Raw genomic sequence first — 25,325 nt, 5'->3', positions numbered from 1 at the left:
TGGTGGTTGTTTTAGAATATTTTACAATTTAAAAACCCTTGAGAAAGTAAGCTGTCCCTGAGCTGGGCTGCCACAATTTATGCTCTGGGCAAGGAGAGGTGATCAGGTTAGGGTGGGTGCTCAGGCAGCTGCCATGCAAATGAGACAGGAGATAGGAAATCAATAAGAGGTGCAGTGGGGAGCTGTCTGTTGAGGGCTCTGGCTCGGAGAGTGTTTGCATGGGACTGAAACCATTTTTGCATTTAAAATATAAAACTTTAATCTGTTCACACTGATACATTTTATTAACCTCGCTGGCCTCTGGCAATTTCACAGTGAAACTAAATACTATCCATATAGATTTTGCAGCAAGCATCTTAGAAAAGCAGGCAGCATTGAAACTTAAGGGGGAAGAATCATTTGCTGATTTCAGTAAAGTGTAGATTAGTGCCTTAATTGCAAGAATTTAAATATGGGGGAAGAGCTCACTAATGCCTCTGTCTCGGGATTTCTATCAGACATTTTCCGGCATGTTTTGCTGTCAAGCAGCTGTTGTTACAGAGATGGCATTTACCTTCTGTCATCCTGGACTAAACTTTAAAAAGAAGCCTATGGATAAAAGGCCTTCTGTTGCTGCAATTTATCCTATCTAATTAGCCTCAGGGTCATATTTGTATCGAAAAACATTATTGTCAGCAAGAAGAGTTATGTTTATAGATCATGAAAAATAGAAATTGCCAAAAACAATAGCTACAGTCCAAAGAACCAAGTCACCAGCTCCACCTCTGGCTTTTACAGTCATCATCATCAGCATCCCAATGCTGTTACTACTGCATTATCATCAGTCTGTATGACGTGCAAAGTGCAGAGCTGAAGAGGGCAGATCTTTGCACAGCTGGGCTTACAATCTGTACCAATGGAAGGGCAGGGGGAAACACCAGGAAAATATGAGCTTAGGGGACAGATCCAGATTAAAAGATTCAAACTGCCCCAGTGGGTCCTGGTGGACTAACCCAGTGCGGTAGACAGCAGGGATAGCAGATTTCTGAGCTATGTCTGTCAGTTGGGTCGAGCTATCATGGCAATCTCCCACAGGTGTCCTGGGACATTAAAGGGAATTAAAATGGAGCCTATGCCCTGTTTCTTGAAATTGATGCTCTGAGGTGCGCCAGGTCAAAAACTAATTGTCCTGGAAAATCTCATCCACCAGGGTATTTTACGCAGCAATCTTGAATACAGCACCTGTGATAGTTTCTGTGCTGATACTTTCCTGGTGTGATTAGTCCAACCAGGTGAGATGGCCTGCATTTGTTCTGTCTCTGCATGTTTTCTGGAATAGCTGTTTACACTGCTCTGCCTTGTTACAAAATAGATATGTTTCCACGTGCTTTTTCCCTGTGTATCAGCCTACCTGACTCTGCTGAGCACTGTACCACTTCTTGAAGCATGGAAGCCCAATTAAATCCTCCACCTACAGAAGCCACAAGCAAAGAGGGAACATTAAAGCGATGGGCACCAGCAGTTGGTCCTGCCAGGGTGCTGGGCTTTTGGCAGTTGCCCAATGGTGCCAGATGCTGATGCCAGCACCAATTAGTTTACATCAGGTATACAGACTTGGCCTTGGCAGTGGATATTCTGCCTTGCAGTCTTGATTTTCAAGGGGGCTATGGGGAAAAAAAGGATTTTGAAGATAGATATGGAAACAGTGCAGGGATTGCCATCATGGAGTCATCATGCCAATTTATTCTTATCCCTACTTGCATGGAACCCAAAATTCTATAATCCAGGAGGAACCTTTAAGGTGAGACTAGGTCTATAGTTCAACAGATGTTTGAGCATCTGCTTGCCCAAGAGCAGCCGAAGCAGTACCAAAGGATGCGCCCACCTGTCCCATTGCCCAAAATCAAATGAAGCAATCTTTAGTGCCAGTTCTTCAACTTGGCTGACTCCCATATTGAGCTCTAAATAATTTGTTCAGTTGCAGTCCCAAAAAGATGTTTGTCAATCACAGGCACGAATGCTCTTTTAACTGAAAATTAGCAAGGGAAAAACAAACCTCTCACAGTAACATCTTGAAAACTTTCTTCTCAAATCTCAAGAAGCATTTGCATATCTAACCCAAATAAAACAAATCTATGGAAGCTAAATGTATTTGATATGAATTCAGATGTTATCTTATTATGTAACCACTGAACAAGTGCAGCTTAGATCAGACTTATGGAAGTGGTCCATTCTCTTCTCAGGCCATGAAAGGTGTGGTGTTTAGTTTAATTTTGCTTTTATCCAGGTATGTCCTCCATTATTGTTCCAGAAAATCTCACCCACCTACCCATGAATGTTTGGAGACCCAAATCAAGAAAATTGAGGAGCATAGAAGAAGATGTTCCAAGCAGCTCCAGTATATATGAACTTTTTTTCACAAGGCTGTTAATTGCTGTATCTACTTTGGATTTATCACAGTATTGAGATTGGAGTCCTTTTCTGCTATGCAACCTATAGGTGGAGCTTGCTGCAATGGAATATCAGGACAAAGACCACCGCTCACACCCTTGTAATGTCATACCTAATTTTACCCATTCTAAATGAAAATGGGGAAGTGTTCTGAGAAAAGCCTGGAAGTATAGAAATTATCTAAAGAGCCCATAAACACCCATGTGTGAAGAATCATAAGCATTCAATAAAGGCCTCTTGTATGTGCTCAGTAAAAGTTTTCATCCAGATATTCTCAAAGGATTATGTAGGGAACTGTTTTGCTTCCATCTCTGATTAGCCTTTAAGGAATAGATAGGACCCCATTTCCTGGAGATCATTTCTCCCTGTTGCTCATTGTGGAGTGAAATAACCCTTTGCAGCTACAGAGTCTTCAGACTTCTTCCAAGTCCTTTGGCATAAAGAGGCAACTTGGGAGAAGGAAGAGGTCAGTCTAGGATTTGAATACATTCAACAGTAGCAGTAGAGACTCTCATTGTTTGATCGTTTCTGTGTAATCTGTAACTTTCCCTCCCAAGTTACCTGTGGATGCTAGAGGATTTAAGGAAGAGGTGAGCTTAGCAGCAACCCAACACATGCATGCACAAAAGACCAAGGTTAGCTAAGGATTTAGTCTTCTTGAAAGTTTTGCACTTTCCAGTAAGTTTAGAAAGCATTGTAGAAATGGAATCTAACTGCCTGGGATCATCAAGAATTCATGACATAAGGTGGGTGTGGGAAACTTCAGGCCTGGAAACTGAATCTGGTCCTTCTGGGATTCCAAGCCCCTTCCCCTGGCCTCACACCCCCTCTGTGGCTTCTGGGTTTTAGCAGTTTCATGACTTTTGCAGAGTTTCTTCCCTCAAAAACTGAAATGCGTCCCCAAGGGATTAGCTATTGGCAGTAAGACAATTAAGCAACAATATACTGATATTTATGGCCCTTTCCATTTGGGCACTATGGCTGGTCAGCAAGGAAGGGATTTGGAAATTTCAGCAGCTTGACTGGATTTAAATTCCCAGTTGGGGATGAAGGAAGTTGTGTTCCCAACACATCTGGAAGGTGCCAGATTGAGGAAGGGTAATATAATTTATACTGAATACCTCTTGAGATTATTACTACGAAGTTCAGCCATGTGGAATCATGTTCAGCTCCATTTCACTCCTGCATGATCACAGAGTTTCTCAGGGCAGCCCAAATGGATACATCTAGAAGCAGCATCATAGAGTGATCTAGGTTTCAGAGAAGGGTCTAACCTAAACTGTCGGCCCCTGTCCTGGTATATGCTGAATAACTTAATGGTCCAGTTATACACTTTCCATTCCACAGAGCACCTCGTTCTTAAGGCAAGTTACAGGCCAATCCACCCAAAGAGTTGGGGTGCTCCAATGTAAACATGTCAGCGTTCCTACTGTCCTGCCAGAGGGATGAACTCTTCCTCTGTTACTTCTGGGACTAGGAAAGGGCTGAGTTTCCAAGCTTTGCAAGCCAGTCTCCATGGCTTTTTTAAAAACTTCTCCCAATACTGTGGCTTCAAAAGCTGAGATATGAGAGCCATGGAAGCCTCCTCATAGGTTGAAACGGAGATGTGAGGTTTCAATATGCCCTCTGAGGACAGACCTCTTTCTCCACCTGTGAAGGAGGAGACAGGGACTGGGTTCAGAAAACCTGTTTGCCAACAGTCATGGGTTAAGGATAGGTTGAGTGTGGCTTGTCCTTTTGACCATCAGTTGTTGCCTAAATGTGGATTATTATGCTGTTTGAACCCCGTCTTGGCCCTTGGAACATGTGTGGAAAAATCCCTCCCAAGGACCATTGGGTTCTCAGCCTAAAAGGGGCACAGACAGGAACCTATTTTGTGAGATGGTGCTATGGACATTTACTCAGAAATAAAGCATATTCAGTGGCATTTGCTTCCAAGAAACCCATTTTGATCTTGATATCAACAAAGATATGCCGGGGGGGATAAACAAACACAGAAATCTATGCACAGTGTAAAAATTAATGAACAAAATTCTGCCCACTGAAAGGGGGGAGAGAGAGAGAGAGAGAGAGAGAGAGAGAGAGAGAGAGAGAACCATCTTGTGGATAAGCATAATTGCAACTGCAGTTGAAATATGTCCGTGCCCCTCAGTAACCAGATATGGAATAAGGGTTTAAATGGGCCACATGCAGGGCAGAGCTAGATTCTGCAACCCCATTCGGACTATCCTTTGCAATAGTCCAAGTGCTTAAGCTGGAGTTGGCATAACCAGCATTCCTGTTCAAAGGTGGCCTGTCTTTTCTATGGAGCTCCTGAGAGGCTCCCTAAGAGAGCAATTAGTGAAGATGATTTCTACTCTGATCCCACCAGACGTTCAGCATGACCAATCCATGGATGCTGAAAATGCATTGGAGAAAGCAGGATGGGGGGGGGGGGGGCAGGGGGGAACAGAGGGAAAGAGAGAGAATTCAATGGTTGTGTGTGTGTGAGATATGAGGGTGATCTGGTCTACTGGGCTCTGGCCTCACCCACCAGCAACTTGTGAACCCTACTTGCTTCCTGAGCAGGAATCCAGCCCTTGGGTAGGTCTAGAAGAGAGTAAAGATTGTTCTGCTCCTGCAAATACATGCATGCACACACAACCAGACTAGTCCAAGAGCTATTATTGCCGTTTAGAACACAAAGAAAGGAAGAATCCACATTCAACCTCCTCCCCATCCCATCTTGAGAGGATTTTTTTCCCAAATGTGCAATCTTCAATTATGTTTGGCAATAATATTTATACCTAAAGTGGCAGCCCTGGCTGAAAATAATTGCAACAATAAAGAAGATCTACTTGCTAAGAGTTTCTCAAGTTTGCATTTTAACTTCTTTCTCATTTAGCACCAGTGTCGATTTCATGCCCCCCTTCCCAGCTTCTGCAGAAGATCCCCCATCCTTTATGAGGGCTGGTGCATTTGTATTTGTAGCTCTTCCATTCACTAGCATGGAACAGTTGCCGAGTACATAGCTTTTCTGTGAACACAGCCAATTAACTTCTCCCTTTTGTGTGGGAACAGACTCCCGCACCCACTGTTCTCTGTTTCTTCTGTAGGGTCAGCCAGAGTACATATTTGCTGCTATAAATAAAAAGGCTTTGAAAAAACTTATATAAACATGTGTCATCTGCAGGCTTGAGCAATAGAAAGCTAATACTGAACCATTTTGCAGCAATTTTTGTTCTTGTAATGCTTCTATTTTTGCAAAAACAAAGTAAAAAACAAAAGCCCCCAAAATATAGCAATGTAGCCATGAAACCATAAAGCAACCAGTCAGAACAGGGATAAGAAAATGCATTAAATGCCCATTCTCCCAACTCGTTTCTTCACATAAATCCAAAATCCCTTCAGAGAATTCAGACTGTCAGGACCTGTATTAGTTGTGCCAATGGCTATCAATCCAAGAGGGACCACCTTGGCATCAGCTCAGGAAGGGGGTCATTCGTCCAAAGCAAAGAAAAAGCCACAATTCTTCTAAACAATGTGTGCTTATATGTGATTGAAAAAATGGGGTTTGCACCTTCTTCTGCTTTGATAGAATCTCCCACTCCCCCAAGGGTCACTCAAGTTTACAGAATTGTAAGCCTGGAAGAAAAGACCTTCTAACAGTGCTGGAATGAACCTGAAATCAATGAAACTAATCAAATGAATTTTCATGATGGCTTTCACATATTAACTCCCATATACTAATTCTGTGTTCTGAGTATTTCATATTTTCCTGATAATCACACATATACGTAATGTATAGCTGTTACAACTAGAAGAAACCCCCAGATTATCATTTATGTTTCTGGAGCCATCAGGGGTTGGATGGAGGACTGTTAGAGATTTCTAATATTCAGATGGTGTGCTTTTTTGTGGGTAGGGAGATGAAGGATCTTCGATTTTGCTAAATGCCAGTTGCACTGGGTACTTTTCACTTACCTTATTCCAGGTTCCACTAAACCAACATTTGGACTCAGAATGAGTTGTACAAGTGAAGTAATGGTGTATAAATCTGGTTGTTTACTTACCCGTTAAAGACTGTTATCATAGGAGATCTGTAATTTTTTGTCTTAACCTGGAGCAAAATATGAATCAGAAACCGATTTTATTTTTAGCAAAGCATTCACAATCTTTGTATAGAAAATGCCATTAATTTATTTATTTTGAAGCAATTTTATTTGAAGCATGGTTTAATGTGAAGCTTTTTCACCAAGATATCTCCCAAAGTGGTTTATGTACCATTCCTATATCTCTGCTCCCATTGTCTTGCTTCAAATATAGCCTTTCTCATACAGTCATAGAAAAATCACAAGACAAAATAGTACTCTTTATCCAACTCCTAGCTACCAGGGCACCAAAACAAAAATCATATACATGATCATCTTAAAAAATTGAGAGGCCCTCCAGGGGTCCTTAAGCATTTATATTTCCTTCAACAACAATATATTATAGATCTTCTTAAACATTTCCTGAAAACCGGTTACTCCGGGGAGATGATTTTGGAACAGACTTGAGTGGAAGAAAAAGAAAACGTTTGAGCTGATCAACATATTGGAATTAAAACTACATTTAAAAATTATAGACTTTTAGCTTGGCTCTCACCTTCACTCGGTGAATTACTAGCCAACATGGTTGGCAATTTGTTCATTAATCATAACATTTTCTTACATCAATTGATGAATACATTTTAGTGTTTAAATGGATTGTGAATAATCTGAGCTAAATGCTCTTCTGGGTCTGGTTCCAATTCCCAGTTATACCCCCACTCTCTCTCTCTCACTCTTTCTCTCTTGCAAGAACATTCTGCTAACTTACATCATGGATTTTCTCTGTAGAAAACTAGTTCTATCAGTTCCATATTAAAATGTACATAACATACACAATTTTACACCAATATAGATCTTCAGATACAAAATATACATGAAGCTTATCAAGTGTGAATACATCATGCAGGTAAAATGTGTGACTTTGAAATTAACAGATAGGGACACTAAATCATTTCTTATCACAGCTTTTTAAAGAGGGAGGCTATGTATCATTGTTTGATCTATAATATTTATATGAAAACATACATGACATCATGTGAGTTGGGATATCCAGATAGAAAATATACATTCAGCTTGTCAACTCTGAATAAAGCATACATGTACTGCAAAATGAGTTGCGTGTGACTATGAAATTAATAGAATTATTGAGGGACTGGTATTGCCTTCCCATGGTTGTTATGGGTTCTTTGGACAATATTATGATACTCCAGTTTCACTTCTGTGCCTAAAGAGTACTTTCACCAAGTTTTTCCCTCCTTTTTAGAGGAAGGAAAATGGTGCTTTATTTGTGAAAGTGAATAATACTCATGAAAGTATTATGAGTGAAAGAAAATGCTGCTATTGTGCTCTTCTACTATGCCATAAAGCCACCTAGAAGTTATGTAGTAGAAAAGCAGAAAGGATAGTCTCGATACAAAACTGCAGACTGATGAAAAAGGCAATATCATGTTTCGTATTCCAGATCCTATTAGGACACGGATTAATCAGTTCAAGTTGCGACAACCCAAATTCAGGTTAGACATCAGGAAAAGTTTCCTCACTGTCAGAACAATACAACAGTGGAACCAGCTGCCTAGAGAGGTGGTGGGCTCTCCCACACTAGAGACATTCAAAAAGAAACCGGACAGCCATCTGAGTGGGATGCTGTAACGTGGTGTCCTGCAACAGCAGGGGGTTGGATCAATGGCTTTCATGGCCCCTTCCAACTCTACTATTCTTTGATTCTATACTATCCAAAACACTTGTTCTGTTGCACCAGGGGGACCCACCATTAGTGAAACAGGAGTTGGTGCTTCATGAATTAACCTTGAAAAGTAGAAGAAATGCCTGTTTCTTTATCCCGTCAGGTCACTGAAGCCCCATTATGCAAGCGTTACTGACCTGACCTGCTCCAGAAAATAGTGTTTTTGTTCATTTCCATTTATTTTAAAAACTCTTAGTTCCCCATTGTATCAGCAGTGGGTCCCATTGATGTGTGGGCATCATAGGAAATTAACCATAATTCCCACTAGAGGATGATGGTAGTGATGATGATAATGCTGAAAGAGAAACCCACTGTGTTCTTTACTTTGCTAAGGCCTGTGTATGTATGCAGTGAATTAAAATCCAGAGTGATCCATGTTATTACATATAACATGCAACTCAGCAACTGGTGGTCAACTAAACAAGGTTAAACAAGTTTCTCCTTGACATTGTCATATATTTGTTCCAGGATTTATCATAATCTTTAGGAATGCCGGAAAAACTCAGTCTTTGTGGACTCTCATGCAAACAGACAAAGTCCACACCTCCCGGATTAATGTGCACATCGTAACATTACTATCTTTCAAATTTTGCACTTTTCCACATTTCGTTATACAGTTCTTCATTTGGAACACATACATAGACATATCAAAATACATTTGAAATACGTATTTTAGGATAAAATACATCCAGAACAATATGTACAGCTAGATAAAGTACATTTAGAAATGCATATTTTGTGAGAATTAGAATGTAACTTATTCTTTATATGATTGAATTAAAATATGGTTTAATTAATTCTTTATAAATAATGTAAATTCATGTATACACATTTTTCCCACAGACTTCTTTAAACCACATATTCATGCAGAAATGAGATAGAAAGGAAGTAGAGATCAATTTGCAAAACTGGCATAGCCCCAAAACACATAGAACGGATGTTTTCTTTGGCCATTTTCTTTGACCTGAAACTCTTTGCCCCTAAGAAACCCAATCAGGGTTAGTGCATGCTCTGGATCAGTACAAAGGGCAGTGGTGTGTGCAGCAGGACAAGAGAAATCAGGGGAAATTGGTTTGCTTCCATCCCCTAGCAGAGTCTTCCACAGTTCTGTTTGCAGAACGGTCCAATCTACTGCACTTCTCTACATGAGGCTTTTAACTACTCCCTTAATGAGGCTTCTGCTTCCACATTCTTTGTGGGATTGAGATCGGTTCCTTTATACATGGGAAGTATCTCTTCCCAGGACATTTCTTTCTCTGCTTTTCTGTGTGTGCTATTGTACGACCACAAAGTGTGGTAGCAGTAGAGTAAAACTGTGAAAATACACAAGTTCCTCACAGCAATATTTCCAGAGAATAGCACACTTCCCACATTCTAAAAATAACTGGGGAAATGGTTGCATTGGTCAGGAGAGGCCCTGGAAATAAAAGTATGTCATGGAAAGTATCTGCAAACAGAAGCATACACTAGAGGCTTTCTTACTACCAAAAGCATATCACTCTCGTTCTTTGATAGGAACTGATCATTATTGTTGTGAAGTATAAAGGTTAAAGGTATTTTAAATGTATTTGTGTAAATTATGGAATAAATAAATAATACTGTGTGTTTTACTTATTGTTACGTTATGCTGCAATTAAATTTCACTTTTTTCTCATCTGTATTTCATCATTAGCTGCCTTGAGCACCATTAATTGGTAGAAAGGCAGGATATAACTTTAATAAATAAAGCTTGGATCCAGATTTATGGTGGATTCACTGTGTTGATGGATGTTGATGGATGTGGATTTGCCCATCCCCTCCTTTCCCCAGCAACCCCATCCTTCTTTCTGAAAATGCTACAAAGAGATTCTGCTGAAATGAAATGAGCTGCAGTTTGTGTGGAATGGGGAATCCACAAAAATCAGACTGAGGGATCTTCCAAAGGAAAGCTGCTCTTCTCACAGAAGATTCCTTCTTCTTGAATAAGACAGATCCTGGCTCCACACCTAAATAATTATCACCTAAAGATTAGACTCCTCAGCCATCCCTAAGTGGCTGTAAACAAAGTAAAGGGCTACAAGGTGAATCCCGTTTCTTTTCTCTTTTAAAGAGCACTGTTTCTCAGTGCTGCTGCCCCCCAATATGCCCATGGCTTTACACACTGTGACAGTGTGTGTGTGTTTGCGTGTGCATTCTAGTTGAGTGTCCATTAATACTCTGAAGGACATCATGAGTGATGACTATAAGCCGGTGGGTGCGAATGACATGAATGCAGGTCCTTGCCTTGACCTGCCTCTTACAGAAGAAGGATCACTCGGTAGCAACATACAAGGACTACCATTAGTGAACAAAATGCTGGGCTCAATGACAGGTAACCACCATCTGTTGGGGGACACTCAAAGGGAATTATGAGGCAGCCACATATCCAGGGCTTTTAAAAGAACCATGATTCCTCTCACCTGTCTGGAGAAGGAATCAACTGTAAACTACCAGAAACCAAAACTAACAGGCACTAAGAGTGCATCCAAGATGCATCAGCTTCAGTCCCCCCTCCTGGAATCCTGCAAACCCAGTCCAGCTGCAGCCATGCATGCTTATTCTGAAGGAAGAAACTGGTCACATACAGCTCTGCCTTGCTCTGAATGGTAAGAACGTAATTCTTCCTGATTAGAAAATTTTAACTCATCCCTTAGGCTGGAACTACAGATTCAGAAAAGAATATTCCAGCACACCTGCTGCCATCCACTGTGTGATGTGGTATAGTCCCAGCAAGGCAGCATGAAGATATCAGTGCTTATGGGTGCAATCCTATGCATGGTTAACCTGGAAAAACCCTACCATTTCCAGCATGCCCATATTCCCTGAGTCTGCCCTGTGACTCCCATAAACTAGTCTCCTGACTTTCAGCACGATGGAAGATCATTCCCTGTTGCCCCTGTGGCAGTAATATTCAGCTCCCAGTTCAGCCAATTTCATATTTTGCCTAAGAAGCAAAATGCCTTGAGCCAGGCCTGCACTCAAGCCAACCCAGTCTTTCCATTAGATTCCCACATCAGCAGGCACATATGGGGACAAATTCAGCAGCCTCCCATCTGTGCTGCCCAGTGATTCCCTTCTGTGCTCCCTAAGACGGCCTGCTTCCCACCAGTGTGGAAAACAGTGTTCATCACCAGGGTAGAAATAAAACTGAACTAGCCAACTTTGAATATTATGCCACATTGAAAAGGGAAATTAAGAATCCCGTTGATTCTGTTTTAGTTTTGACAGGGACTTCCAATGTTTTGTACTTCTCTCTCTCCAGCCCTCTTTTTCAGTTCCCCTACATACACAAATCAGGGTGAGATATTGCTTGCCCCATCTCCTATATCCTGGCCACCCTATAATGCATAAGACTAGCTTTTCTTTTCAGGAAATGCACTCTTCCACTGGAAGCTGTGAAAACAGAGATGCTCTTTCAAAATAAAACAACTACAGGGCAGCAATGGAGCTTGCTGTGTCCTTTGCATTTTTCTGCTTCCTTGTGGAGGAAAAGAAACACTCCTCCTACTGGTTCTTTTGCAGATCACAGAGGAATGAATGCAGTACAGCTATATCAGAAATATTGTGCACTGCAACTCTTTTTTCTTCAGCTCGATTCACACTATGTGGGTAAAAAAAAAGCAAGTTCAAAAATCTTACTTGTTAAGATTTGGAACCTTCCCTTCCCTCCTCCGAATGGTCCAAGGCTGCCTTCTTTAAGTCCACTAAAATGAGAAGGCACTGAATAAACAGCTCCCATTCATTTGGACAGCATTTGCAGGAGATTTTCCCCACAGATTGCAGGTATAATCGAAATGATTATATGAGTTTGGGGACCGATATTCCTTATCGTTCCATTTGGAATTTCCCTCATGGTTACTACCAAAGGTGTACAGAATGGATTCAGGTATAAAACTCCGGGCAAAATTTCTCTCTGAAGTGAGTTCAGGCTTTTCAAGGTACTAGCCACTGGAGCTAATTACCCATCAATGTCAAATTTCTGTAATATATCCTGCAAAATGGCATGCTGACCCTTCATTAATTCTGCTAGCTGAGTTTAGAATTAACAGCAATCCAAAATGCAGAAAAATGCATTTCCCAAATCTCCCCCTGCTTTTTAAATCACAAATCCTGTCCATTCATTAGTCTCATTCTCTCTCTCTCTCTCTCTCTCTCTCTCTCTCTCTCTCTCTCTCTGTGTGTGTGTGTGTGTGTGTGTGTGTGTGTGTTTAAATAAAACTTTAACAGGAGCTCAGGATGGTGTGCAGTCCCAGCATGGGCAGGCAGCTGCCAAGGGCACAGGGTAAAGAGGAAACTCATGTACATTCCTTCCCCGGGTGCCTCCTCTTCATGCCACCTGAACAGCTGGCCCTGCAGCATTTCCAAAAAAATTGCCATGGCCAAATATGCGGACCTCATTCTACTCCAATTTAACAAGAGAAAGGAGCCCCGTTTTGCTGAGCAGCACTCTGAACCAAGCAGACACAGCCTAAGAGGACTGTCTCCAATAAGTGCACGGGGTGCTGTAAAGATCGGTGGTGCCAGATTGCTTCAGAGTGCTGCTTATCAAAATGCACAGGTTCTTTCTCCTTTTAAAATGCATAGCATATAGGTTTGGCCAGCCAGCTGGCTAGCAGGCCACCAGACCTTGCCAGCAGGTCCAGACAGGCCAGGTGGGGAGCAAGAGGAGACCAGCATGCCCCCCACACCCACCATGGGAAGAAGGGAGTTTCTGCAGGAGCGACGGGACTTCTACAGAAAGGCAGCAGGGGCCTTCAGTAGCAAGTAGGGGTCTTCTGGTGGGAGGGTTTGGGCAAGCAGGCAAGCAAAAGGATAGGGTTCCAATGGCAGCATGGGTCCCTGGCACGACTATGCTAAAGGCCTCCAAGCCCTAAAGCTATGCACTGTTCCCACACATGCACGCACGCACACACACACACAAACATACACACTTTATCCTTGCAACTTCCCTGTGAAATAGGCTAAGCCTGGGTGTTTGAACGTATTTCATAGCTGAGTGAAGATTCACTCCAGGAAAATTCATCTCTTCCTGCTCCCATTCCAATGCACTAGCCATTATGCCTCACAGAATATTTAGCACTTGATGGCTGCAGTGGGGAGAAACTGCCTGCACCTGCACCTAAGAAGGCATATATCAAACACAGCACAGAGCTGTTCATGTCATCCCGCACCATTCCAAACACAACAGTTCCACTGGCCTCGGTCCATGCTTGTAGCTCCGAGACAGCCAGAGATCTCAGGTAATATATGCTCATTTGTAACCAGTCCAGCAAAAGCTGGTGGATCAGAATAAGGCTGGGAACTGGGTTACTGAAAGGAGCTGGTGACTGGTCTGTCCGTGGTGCTGCTGATCCATTGCAGAGGTTATGCTGGGTTTTCTAGGAGCTCCATGGTGGTGAACCATTTTGAGAATGGACTTCAGCACTGTGGATAGTTCCTATAACCTTCGAACCAATCTCTGCAATGGAGAAAGAGCCCCACCGCCCCTGGCAACACCCACACAAAGACTTGATCATTTTGCTGTTCTTGGCCTGGATCTCAGGTAGGTCTTCCATAAACAGAAGGTTTTTCCCTGTGTACAGAATGCTGGTAACCCAGCGGGGCCTTCCCTTCCCGGAAGCAAGAAAAAGGCCATTTCCTGTAATTCTCGCCCACCCCCTGGCCCCCTGAGAACCTCCTGTGCTGGAAACGTCTTGGAATGAACTATTTCAGAGACAGCCCCCTCCCCACATCTAGGCAAATTGTTCTGAGCCTCTTTTACACAATTGTTTGTAGAAGGCAACACAGAAATTAATCCATAATCATTTGTCTTCCCAATTCTCTCTGCATGAGAGCAACATACCTCTGTATGTCTGTGTGTGTGTGCGCGCACACACACATGTGTGTGTGCATCCACGTATGTTTAGAAGTGTGCATAAGTATTTCTCTCTGTGTGTGTGCATTTATTAATATGTGTGTGTGTGTGTGTGTGTGTGTGTCAAAGTTACACTAACGACAGAGTAATATATAATATGGTGTGTGAGGGAGGGAGGTATATATATCTCCATATTTCAAGATGTGTGAAGAGTGAAAGAATACAAAGTTACATAAAGACATGGCAGAATTAGGTTATCAGTAAATGTTGATTTCACCTCCTACACTAAAGAATAACTGATTATTACTAAATTTAGACACACTAAATTCTAAGTAAAACCTACTCTTTCAGCTTTTCTGGAACAGAATAAAGAAGTGTTTTAAGGGGTAGGGTAACATCAGCAATTTCCTTTTGTGTGGTTTATAACAGTGAATCTCAGTTACTGAATTTCAGCTTTATTTGGCAAGAAGCCCTTGGGGCAGGAGATGTCACGAGTTCAGGAGAGAGGCCCACCCAGGCCTGTGCCATTCAAAACTTTTCAGAGCAAAAGATGACACAAGGATTACATTTAGATAGACCTTTCAGTCTCTCTTAGTTCATGGCCCTACCAATAGTTGCCCTCACTTCTACAGGAGACTGAATGAAGTCTCTAACAGTCTCTTCAGAACAAGGATATTTGATGTCCAAAGGTTAAAGAATTCTGAGCCTGCCTTGTTCCTCTCTCTTCTGGCATCCTTTGTTCCAGGACTGGGATTTCCTCTCAGGCTTTCTTGGGCTTGGAACCCTCCATGCCAACATAGCCATTCCTTCACATCCGTGCAAGCAGCCTTTATTTCATCTTTATTGCTATGTAGGTGTAGAGGGGGGCAACAAAGACAGGGAAAGCCTTCCCTACCCCTGCCAGGGTCCCAATCCAGTGGGGGGCCTTGCACTTCCTCTAGAATACTAAGGAGGAGGAGGAGGAAGAGGATATAGCTGTGAGACACAGAAAACAGTCATTTGGGCCTCCAGCTGGGCTCCCCTCCTGTACCTACAACCACAACTCCAGTGACTGATCCCAGGCTGAAGAGCTGCAGGGTTAACAGCTTGCTGACAGATATTGCTCTTGGCTGTGCTTCTGGCCTCAACTCCCTTCTTTCTGGGTCTCTTGACACCCTCCCTCCCCCATACACAAACACTTTGGGAAGGAAGCTTTATTTCCGTTCTCTTTTACTCTTTGTTTCTTCTTCCATTTTATCCTTCATGCTTTCTTTACTACTTTTCCCCCTCCTTTACTCCCTCTATCCTGCCAGCACAAAATACTCCCCTTCACTGATTTCTTCTATCATGCCTCGTTTGGCACTTCTTTCCCTTTATGCTTCCTCTGGTTGTCACACACACTTGGACATACCACTGCTTTTGTGGCACATGGGTCTTACCTTGAATGGCTCCCAATTTGGGAGTTGCTTGATGTCCTTTGACTTGCTCCGTCACTCCAGTCAATACCTCAACCTCCTTGTAGATTCATAGCACCCATGCATGATGCCAGCTAATGCAGCCCACAGCCAGCCCAGGCCAGCTTTCTCTCCAGCAGCTTTTTCTCCTGTAGGTCACCACACCCACTATTATTTCTCAGTGTGAAATGGTTTGAAAACTCAGGAACATATGGATGTGTTTGCTTTTTAGAGGTCTGTCTACTAGATTATTAATTGTGGTCTAAGATTTGAGCTAGCACAGCAAATATTTCACCTTGACATGGAGGTTACATGGAGATATCTCTCTCTTGCTATCCTCCAAGAACCCAATGTAATATTACAATCTGTTTTTTTGAAGTCCTCATCATTTCAGACATGGATTCCTACAAAGTCATTCACAAAATCCCTCTCCACAGTGTAGCTTTCTTGGATAGAGTGTTGGACTGAGGTTTGGGAGATCCAAGTTCTAGTCCCCACTCACCCATGAAACCCTTTGGATAGCCTCTCAGCCTGACCAACCTCCTAGATTTAATCTGAGGATAAAATAGATAAAATGGGAACATGCAAGCTTCATGGCTTTCTTGTAGAAGGAAGAATGGAGGGCTCTAATGGCAACACTAAAATAATGCAAGAGATGAGCAGAACTGTCCTGTTTACTATGTCCCCATTCCCAAAATCTCCCAATCCAGTTCAACATTTGTGTATGGAGTAAATAGTTGGCAGCAGGGTGAACAGCTGTGCAGATAAGTGCTCTGACTCAACATGAATCCTGAACGGCCAAGGGTCCCACCAGGATCAAGAACCCAATGCATGCCAGTCATAGACATGGTTGTGGCCCACTTTCAGAGCTCTGTTCAAAAGTAGATCTCAGGAGAGTTCCTGCAGAGTTCATGCACAAATTGATTGGGGATGCGGGGTGGCTTAACAGAGGCCCCTGTTTGCGAGGGCCTTGAGTCACACAGCTTCAACAGACCTTCCTTGAACTGACCTTCTGAAGACCATTGTCACCAGTGAGGAGCCACTATTGCTCCTCATTCTCATTTTCCACCATTGCTACCGATTGCTTAAAAGGTAGAGACCAGGACACAGGCTGTGTGTGTAATCTACTGCTGTTCCTTCTCACCAGCACTGTTGTCTGGGCCAGAGCTGCTGAACATGTAGATTGTGATGCTGAAGAGAAGATGAACTCCAGAGGGCTTTTTTCAGGGGGCTCCAGGATGGTCCCTCTTCAGGTGCCCAACCCCACAAGGGTCTTCCTCAAGGGCCTAGAACTAGACCAGAGGTTTTGTAGCACCTGCAAAAGACTAGCAATTGTTTATTTCTATATTTTTCAGTAAGGGGGATAAAAGAAAATTCCACTTCTCTTGCTTCCAGGGGAAACCACAGAGCACTTGGCCAAAGAATGACAGAAATGGAGCTTTCTAAGTAACACTCATTTCCAAACTGTGGCCAACCTGTCTTTAAATGAGACTAGAAACAACAACAACCTGCAATCCATGAAAAGCTGACATTTTGAGAACCTTTGCTAAATCAGAGATTTCTATGAAGCTGATTCCATCACATATGCAAAATTCCTTCCCTACTTCCCATTAAACCTTCCATGGTTGTTGCCAATTAACTTCTTTCACAATAGTTCGCGGCAGTTGTGTTTCCTCTCTCCAGTTGTCCCCAAACAACCATCCAGAGAGACATCTGTGATGGGGAAGCAGCAAACAGGACAGTGTGAGTACCAGTTCCAGCACACGCCAGAAGCTGCTTGACTGGGACCGCTTAACACAGCATCCTCTTCTCCACTTGTTTTTAGCAACATTTAATAGTCAGAGGTATAAAGCACGGCTACAGAAGCTTCTTCTCTTTTTTGTTTTTGACTTTGAAATGATATTTTATTTTCCTTCTCCACCACAAAACTGTACTTGTTCTCAGGTAAATTTGCTTAGCATCAGGACAGTAGAAGCAAGCTCTTCTGTAGCCATGAGGGTGCTATGATTTAAGTGAATCATAAATGCAAAACTGTACATGCTCAGAGGATTGCTTTCTTTTTATCAAGGTTGTCCAATGCCCTCTCCCCTCCAGCATCTCAGAAATATGGAAGGACTTGTAAAGCACAAAATGGGAGTGTGAAATACAGAGAATGGAAATATTAGTTGTGCATCTCACAACTGAATGAATACAACTCAACCATCTAAACAGGGTCCAGGGAGGCCTACAAGGACATTATGCCCAGGGTCTTACCTAACTACACTGGCAGCTGTTAATCTCAGCAGAAAGAGCAGGCACGGAAATGGCCATACAGGTAGCTCAAGACATCTCACCTCATTCATCTGGATAGAGGCAGACTGCTAGAGGAATAGAGGGGAGTTTTTACTATACCTACTCTGTGAATAAACAGAACTTCAATCTCAGTGGCTGTCAATTCGACATGCTTCACAAGCTTTCAATTCCCGCAACATTTTTTTAAAATTACATCCAGGATGAGTGGAAAGAGGTTTGCAACTACAGTGATGTAAAATGCTTTTATTTGATTTTTTTAAACTTGCTTTCTTTTCAGGGTTTGGAAAACTTGCAGTTCATAACTGACTGCAATGTCTTTTGCACTGTCCACCCAGCCGGCACTTTCTACTGCCAGCTTCCCCTCATTCAACCTGAACATGGCAGGCCCATCCCAGTTGGCAATGTGCAAAAGAAGGATCTTGTCCCAGCATTTAATATTTCCAGAATGAGACATTTTAACAGGTTCAAGGAGGCAGAGGGAGCCTGAAAAAGCAGCCCCCTGTTTCAAATCCATACAGTGTGCAACAGAGAGCCCTAGTTTATGGGTTTGGGTACCAGACAACATCACAAACTATGACCTGCATGTAGTCAGGCAAATGCAACCATAACCACCTCAGAAGTCTAGCTGCCTGCTACCCAAGGCTGGTCAAGTCATTAGGAACATAAGAAGATCCAAGCTGCATCTCACCAAGAGTCCATCCAGTTCAGTGGCCAACCAGCAGGTAGGACTTGAATACACAGCATCCACAGGTAGGACTTGAGTACAACAGCAGTGCCATCTTGTGTTTGCATAATGGAACATAGAGGAAGGCAGAGAAAGGAAACGAAAATGTGTAAAAGAGACCATCTTAATCCAGCAAAAAAATGGGAAGCAGAAACCCAAGTAAAGTGACAGGTTAAAATCCTCATGTAGAGAAGCCCTTCCTTTTATGGACATACACAGAATTCCATTCACAAGAACCCACCAAATTGGAAAACTCAAAAAAGGTGGTGTCTACGTGGGAGGCACTGGGTTTTACTTTCATGAAGTTGTTTAATTGAAGGAAAGCACTATGTAATTAGAGTATGCATTGCAAATTGAAATGGTAAAATTACAGGAAAGACTTATTTTAGGCTATATACGGATACGTGCAATGAACGAAACACATTTTTACACTGATGAGATTTTAATTAGACACATTTCCCATTAGCTAAGATTAAGAGTTAGATTTCATCTCTGTATTTTTATAAACATGATAGGGTGATGAAAAAGAATGAGCGAAAAAAGACCATTAGCACAAAAAAGTGTGCCTGTGTCTGGGGATATGCTAAATAACATCTGAACAAAGGGGGAAAAAGACTATCCCACCCTTTTGCTGATTTCTTTCCTGCTGATAAACCAAACAAGAGACAGAGTTAGTGTTTATGTACCAGAGAGAGGTTTCTTATAAATTTTTATAGGGTGCAAACTCCAAAGGTATTTGGAGGAGTCATTCTGAATTCATCATGAAGTTTCATGTTTTATAGAAATATTCTGTTACCTGGTTGAAGCATTTCCTGACCTACTCAGCTTCAGTTGGAAATGGGCTGAACCAGGAAAAGTCACACTGACAATTTACCCCCTCGGTTTATTATTACTTTGAAGTAATAATGTACCACCTGGACCAGCATTATTCTTGCTTTCAGTTCAGGTGTGTTACTGTAAGAGAGACTGGAAAAGATAATATTAGAGAAGATCTAATAATGAGCAGCAACTTACAATTTTTTTTAAATTTTTCTGCAAGATATTGGAGTATTCATACAGTGTCTTCAGAAAGCAGCCAGAATGAGGGTTTTGTAATCTATATATGTGTGCACCAGTTAGCCAGTTAATGTGCAAAACTATTTTAATTGCTTGACCAATCTCTATCATTTTTCATACATTTTTATGCATCTGACAAAGTTGACTGTAGCAGCAATGGTAAGTGGCATGCACCAAACATGTACGATTTGCATTCATTTCAATGAGACCTTAGAAAGAAGTCTAAGAGCACCACTGGATGAGCAAGGTCTGAGATGGACAACAGGGCCTGTGTCAAAAGGAGGCACAGGAGCCTCAAAGAGAAAAGGAGATTGTCAGGTGCCTGAAAACAGAAACAAAACACTTAGATTGCAACATTGCATTTTGAAAAGGGTTTTCTTCCTTGGGCACTGCTTCATTTTCTCCAAACATTTCACAATGAATCTTTCCAATATTTCCTCTGTTTTAAAATGATTGAATTCCTGCCAAGGGCCCATTAGGTGGGGGCTATTCACAAGACTGAGTTGGAGATGTCCCTCCTCTTCCCCAGGGCTTGTTCACCTGCCTCTTGCTCAGGTCCAGAGAAGAAGTGGTTGGGAGAAGCAGCCATTGCTCCTCTGCCAACTTGATTACCAGTTATTTGTCTGTCAAGCAAGGAAGCATTGAAAATAGAGGAAGAGGAGGAGGAGGAGCAAGGCAGGCAGGCAGGGAGGCAGGCAGAAAAATGGCTGTTGATCATGGTGTTGAGAAGGCAGACTCAGTGAAGGAAGTGCCTGTTGAAGGTACCTTACTCCAGCACCTTCCAAACCCAAGAATCAGCACTGTGAATACCTAAGAAGCCCTTCAAACCCTTTTTCTAAAGGAATGAGAAATCTTATTTTTCTTGTCTAACTCTGGTTAGTCAAGAGTGTTGCTAAGTAAGAAACAAAGTCTGACTGCTCTGTGCATTTCTGATGCTATTATTAGGACATGCATCTTCATAAAATGAGTGTGCAGTACACTCCTGCTTGGCATGAGGCAAATACTTTAGGCAAAGGTTAATGCTGAAGCAAGGGTCAGGATGGTGGAGCACCTGGGACCACACCTGTACACTTACAAGAGCCACTTGGAGTTGCCCTTTCTCTAAATCATTGCAACATGCTTGTTTGGCTGCCTTTACCCTGGCCCAAATAATACTGGTGGAGAGAAGGATCGGTAGGAGATGCCACCAAGTGATTCTATGACTATCAAGCAAGCATGTGACAGCAAGGATGAGAAAGAGGAGAAGCAGCAAAGACAATTGGTAGCAAGGACAGGCAAAGGTAGCATCACCAAGGATCCATTGGGAGTGGCTTGCCTGAAGGCCCTCAAAAACCTGGAGCCAACACTGAGAAACTCCAAAACACATAACATTGACAACAGTTCTGAAGAAAACTGAATTCCGGTTAGCATAGTCAGCTGAAATGACATTCACATTTAGGTTTAGTTCTCAAAGTGAGTTTCTGTCACTCATTTCTCTAAGTAGATAATGGCATATCTTCTGCCCATATCTTCTAATTTATTACACTGCCCAAAGATATCTGTGAATATTCTAACCATGTCTATCAGGACAACCCAATCAGGATATAACCACCTGGCATGACAATGAATGAGAGAGACCCATTTCATTGGTCCTACAGAGCTACACCACAGATTGAAATAGTCATCATTTATTCCTCAAACAGTCACGATTCCCAAACAGCACAGGACTGCAACTGCTTTGCCTCTGAGTATATGAAGAGGGTGATGTATATTTTCAAAGGGCAACATTCACAGAGCAATTCTAGCACCCAGAATGGTAGCACATCTGAATTATGTATATTTCCTTTCTGTCACATTTATTTATTATTTGTTTATTTCAAAGTTTCTTTTCCAACCTGTTTAGTCTTAATCCTATCCAACATACAATTAATGTCAAAGAATCTTGTTGACTGAAATATAATAAAATAAAAAGGCGAAAGCACATGCAGTTACAACAAAACTATAAAAAAGGAATGTATCCAAATGCATGGCCAAATAAGAACATTTTATCCATGTTTCCTACATAGTCTTATCATAGATTTGATCAAGGTTACTTGCTGCTGCAAAAGTTGGTACATTCCTTGCATCTGTTCTTAATAAATGGATGAAGTAAACATTCCCAGTTACCAAAATGTTCTTAACTCCAACTTAGACTTGTATACAAGAAAAGGAAAACAAGCCAGATCTTAAATGCTATAATCACATTTCATTCCCCTCTCCGAGCACTGCACAGAATACCCTCAAAGGACCCATAGAGCCTCAGTGCCTGGCTTTGAAATTGTATGCCAGTAGATAAACCAGAGGGGAAGGAAAGGGTGGGCTTGTGAGCGCAGCACCAGATGGAATCCTCATACATAAACCAGCCTTCTGCGTGTGTTTGGAGAATAGTGGGAATATTTCCATGACAGTCCACATCAAATACTGTCCATGGCAGAAGCACAGGCCATTTTATACCCTGAGAACTGTCTTGTCTCAGGGGACATCTGGAAGGCTGAAGCAGAGTTCTCAGAAACCAATGTTGTGGAGGAGCTGCAAACTTTCTGAGGGAGTTTGAGGCAGATCAGGGGGCTTGCAGATCATCCCTGGAGGAAGGACTCTGTCTTTTCCCTTGAGACACACATAGTTCCTTCTCAGTCTCGGAAGCAGATGTGGAGCAGCATCCTAACATGGGAGAGAACAAGTACTCAAAGTATGGGTTCAACCAATGCAGAAGTGCCTGCATAGATGAAAAATGTCCTTTGTGAGTATGGCTTTGAGCAAGACTCTACACGTAAGGAGGCAGTTTCTGAGCTGGCACCGATGGCCTGTACTTATCCTCTGAAAACTCTGGCTTGAAAGACTTCAGTTCTAGGCAGAGAATATTGGCACTGACTCCTGCTGTGTGTATGGCTGTTCTCCAGACTTGCCTGTGTTTGGAACTTGGACTGCCTACTGCTTGCTGGAGCTCACCTTCTGCCACCATAAGCAGGACATTTCCTGTCATGCTGGCATATATGATCCTGCACCCACAGGGTGGGATGAAGGTATTTATGGAGTCTTGGTCCTGTTGTGAGCATGGCAGCTGACTCAGGCGAGAAATGCTGTGGGTTGGCAGGAGATGCAAGGTGTTGGAGGACCAAACTGTATATACTACAAGTCTGTCCTGTACCCACTAAGTGATCCTGCAGCCCATGCATACAGTAGAGGATGCTGTCCTGTCTCCAGTGTTGATATAGGACTCATCCACCCTTCTTAACCGTTCTCAGGAGCTGGTCTTTCCAAGCTTGGTGCCTTCTGGAAATATTGAACTACATCTCCCTACTGGCTGGTGGGTGGCTTACTGGATATTAGAGAGCACCAGATTGAGGAAGGCTGCTATAAATGGAAACAGGGATAATCTCATCTTCACCTGGGGCAGCATAATGACTTGCTCCAACACAGAGTATTCCTTTCAAATGCTACAGAAAATGCCACTGTCCAAATGCAGGTGTTCCTGGTAGTGTTTTTCGGGGTGGCTGAAACTGTTGTCCTTTCTTACAGCTCCTGTTCCATGTAACACAGCCTTGTAGCCATGGATGGCAAGGATCTGCCTGCAAGCAAGCATATGGAGTGCCACGCAGATGAGCAAGTGGGCTGTCAGAGTAGGAAAGGAGCACTCAGTCTCTTGTCTGCAGCTGACAAAGAAATCCAACTGGCTGATGCAACTGTGAAGTGGAAGGTGAATGCAAAATTCTGTAGAACAGTCACTTCTCTCGACTCTGCAGTTCTGGATTTATTGTGATGTTATGTGCCATCTAGCTGTCTCTGATTTAGGGTGACCCTATGAATGACTGCCCTGCAAAATATCCTGTCTTTGACATGCCTGCCCAACTCTTGTAAACTCAGCTTCCTTTAAGGCATCTATCCAGCTTACATTTTACCTTCCTCTTCCTCTTCTGCCTTCAGTTTTCCCTAACATTTATTACTTACTATACTTGAATTTGCTATACTCTGATTTACAACACATGATGGTGATGGTGATGGTGATGATTGCAATTGCAATTACATTTATATCCCACCTCTCTTCCTCTTGCAAAGACCTCAAGGTGGCTAGTTAAGTGTTTTTCTCATGTACTATATGTATAATGTAGATCTCCTTTCAGTACATAGCATGCCACTAAACCCATGCTGCTGCTATCATTATCATTATGCACATGGACTGGGCATGCAGAGTATGGGAGTGAAAGTCTAATTCTCTTCTTCCCAGTCAAAACTCAGCCCTTTGGCGATTATAGAGATGGAGGACTCTATCTATTTACCATCCCTGGTTGTCATGCAGGAGATCTGAATTTGGAATGAGCTGTGGACCCTTTGTATGCACTGCAGTCCCAATCCAGAGAACCCACTATTACTACTGAGGAATTTTAAAAAATCAGATCTGGCTGCATGGTGCATATCAAAAAGCAAACGTAACAAACAATTGGATCCTAGATCAAATTAATCCAGAGTTTTCCCTTGAAGCAAACATGGCAAACCTGAAGCTGTCATACTTTGGATGCATCACGAGAAGGCAAGACTCCCTGGAGAAGACTACCATGATAGGGAAAGTCAAAGGCAGAAGACAAAAGGGGAGACCAAATACGAGATGAATGGACTCCATACAGGAAGCCACAGCCTTGAATTCAGAACAGCTGAGCAGGGCTGTCATTTTGGACAGCTTGCATTCACAGGGTCACCATAAGTCAGAGACAACCTGGCAGCAGGCAGCAATAGCAACAACGTTAGACTTTTTCATAAAGTTGACAGGTTCCAGTTCTTCGTGCCGTCTTATTTTTTATCTTATAAGTCAATGGTGCCTGGCGAAGTTGCATTGCACTAGAAGCTAAGCATAGTCAAATGACAGGTTAGTGTCTATATGTTTTGGCTGGGCTGATGGACATTGCTGTCTACCACCTTCTGGAGAGCCTCTCCTTGTAAGCTGACAACTAAGAGCACACTTCCTCCTCCTAGTAGAATAACTGGAACCTTACTGACATAGCAATGTCTGAAGGCTCTGCTTCATGTCTGAGGGAATTACTGATATAATATATGAGGAGAAGAGCCAGTGTGCTATGGTGTGTTGGCCTGGGATTCAGGGCATCTGGATTCCAGCCCTGAAGCTCCCTGGGTGGTTTTGAGGCAGTCACGGACTGTTAGCCTAACACACCTCACAGGGGTTTTTGTGAGGATAAAATGGAGAGCAGGAGGCCATGCAGCCCAGCCTGGCTTCCTTGCAAGAGGAGCCAAGGCAAGATATAAATACAATACTAAATGAATCAAAAACATCAATTTCAAACACATCCAACTGACCTGGGTATAATTTGGCTGAAGCAAGTCTAGATACAGAGACAACTGGAACATATTTTCCTGTGTGTGATTCATCTCTATTAACATTCTTATTGTGAACAGAAAATAATTTCACTGATGAGGTTTTAATTAGCCACATTTTGGTGTCAGCACTGAAGCATCAACACCACATGCCTTCAACACACTTTGCCACACCTGTTGACATTTACATTCCAAGAAGTGCTATAAACAAGAAAAAAGCTGGGACAAGGAAGCAAACAGTGCAGGGAAATGGAAGGTACCAGGAAAACAAGTCCAGTTTGCCAAAGTAACTACTTAGGCTGCAAATCCCATGCATGTTTACTAAGGAGGAAGCACCACTGAAATCAGAGGGGCTTTTTCG

The sequence above is a fragment of the Varanus komodoensis genome, unplaced genomic scaffold (genome assembly GCF_004798865.1).
Source record: "Varanus komodoensis strain SLA01 unplaced genomic scaffold, ASM479886v1 scaffold2, whole genome shotgun sequence".
Classification (NCBI taxonomy): domain Eukaryota; kingdom Metazoa; phylum Chordata; class Lepidosauria; order Squamata; family Varanidae; genus Varanus; species Varanus komodoensis.
This window is presented reverse-complemented; position numbering follows the sequence as displayed.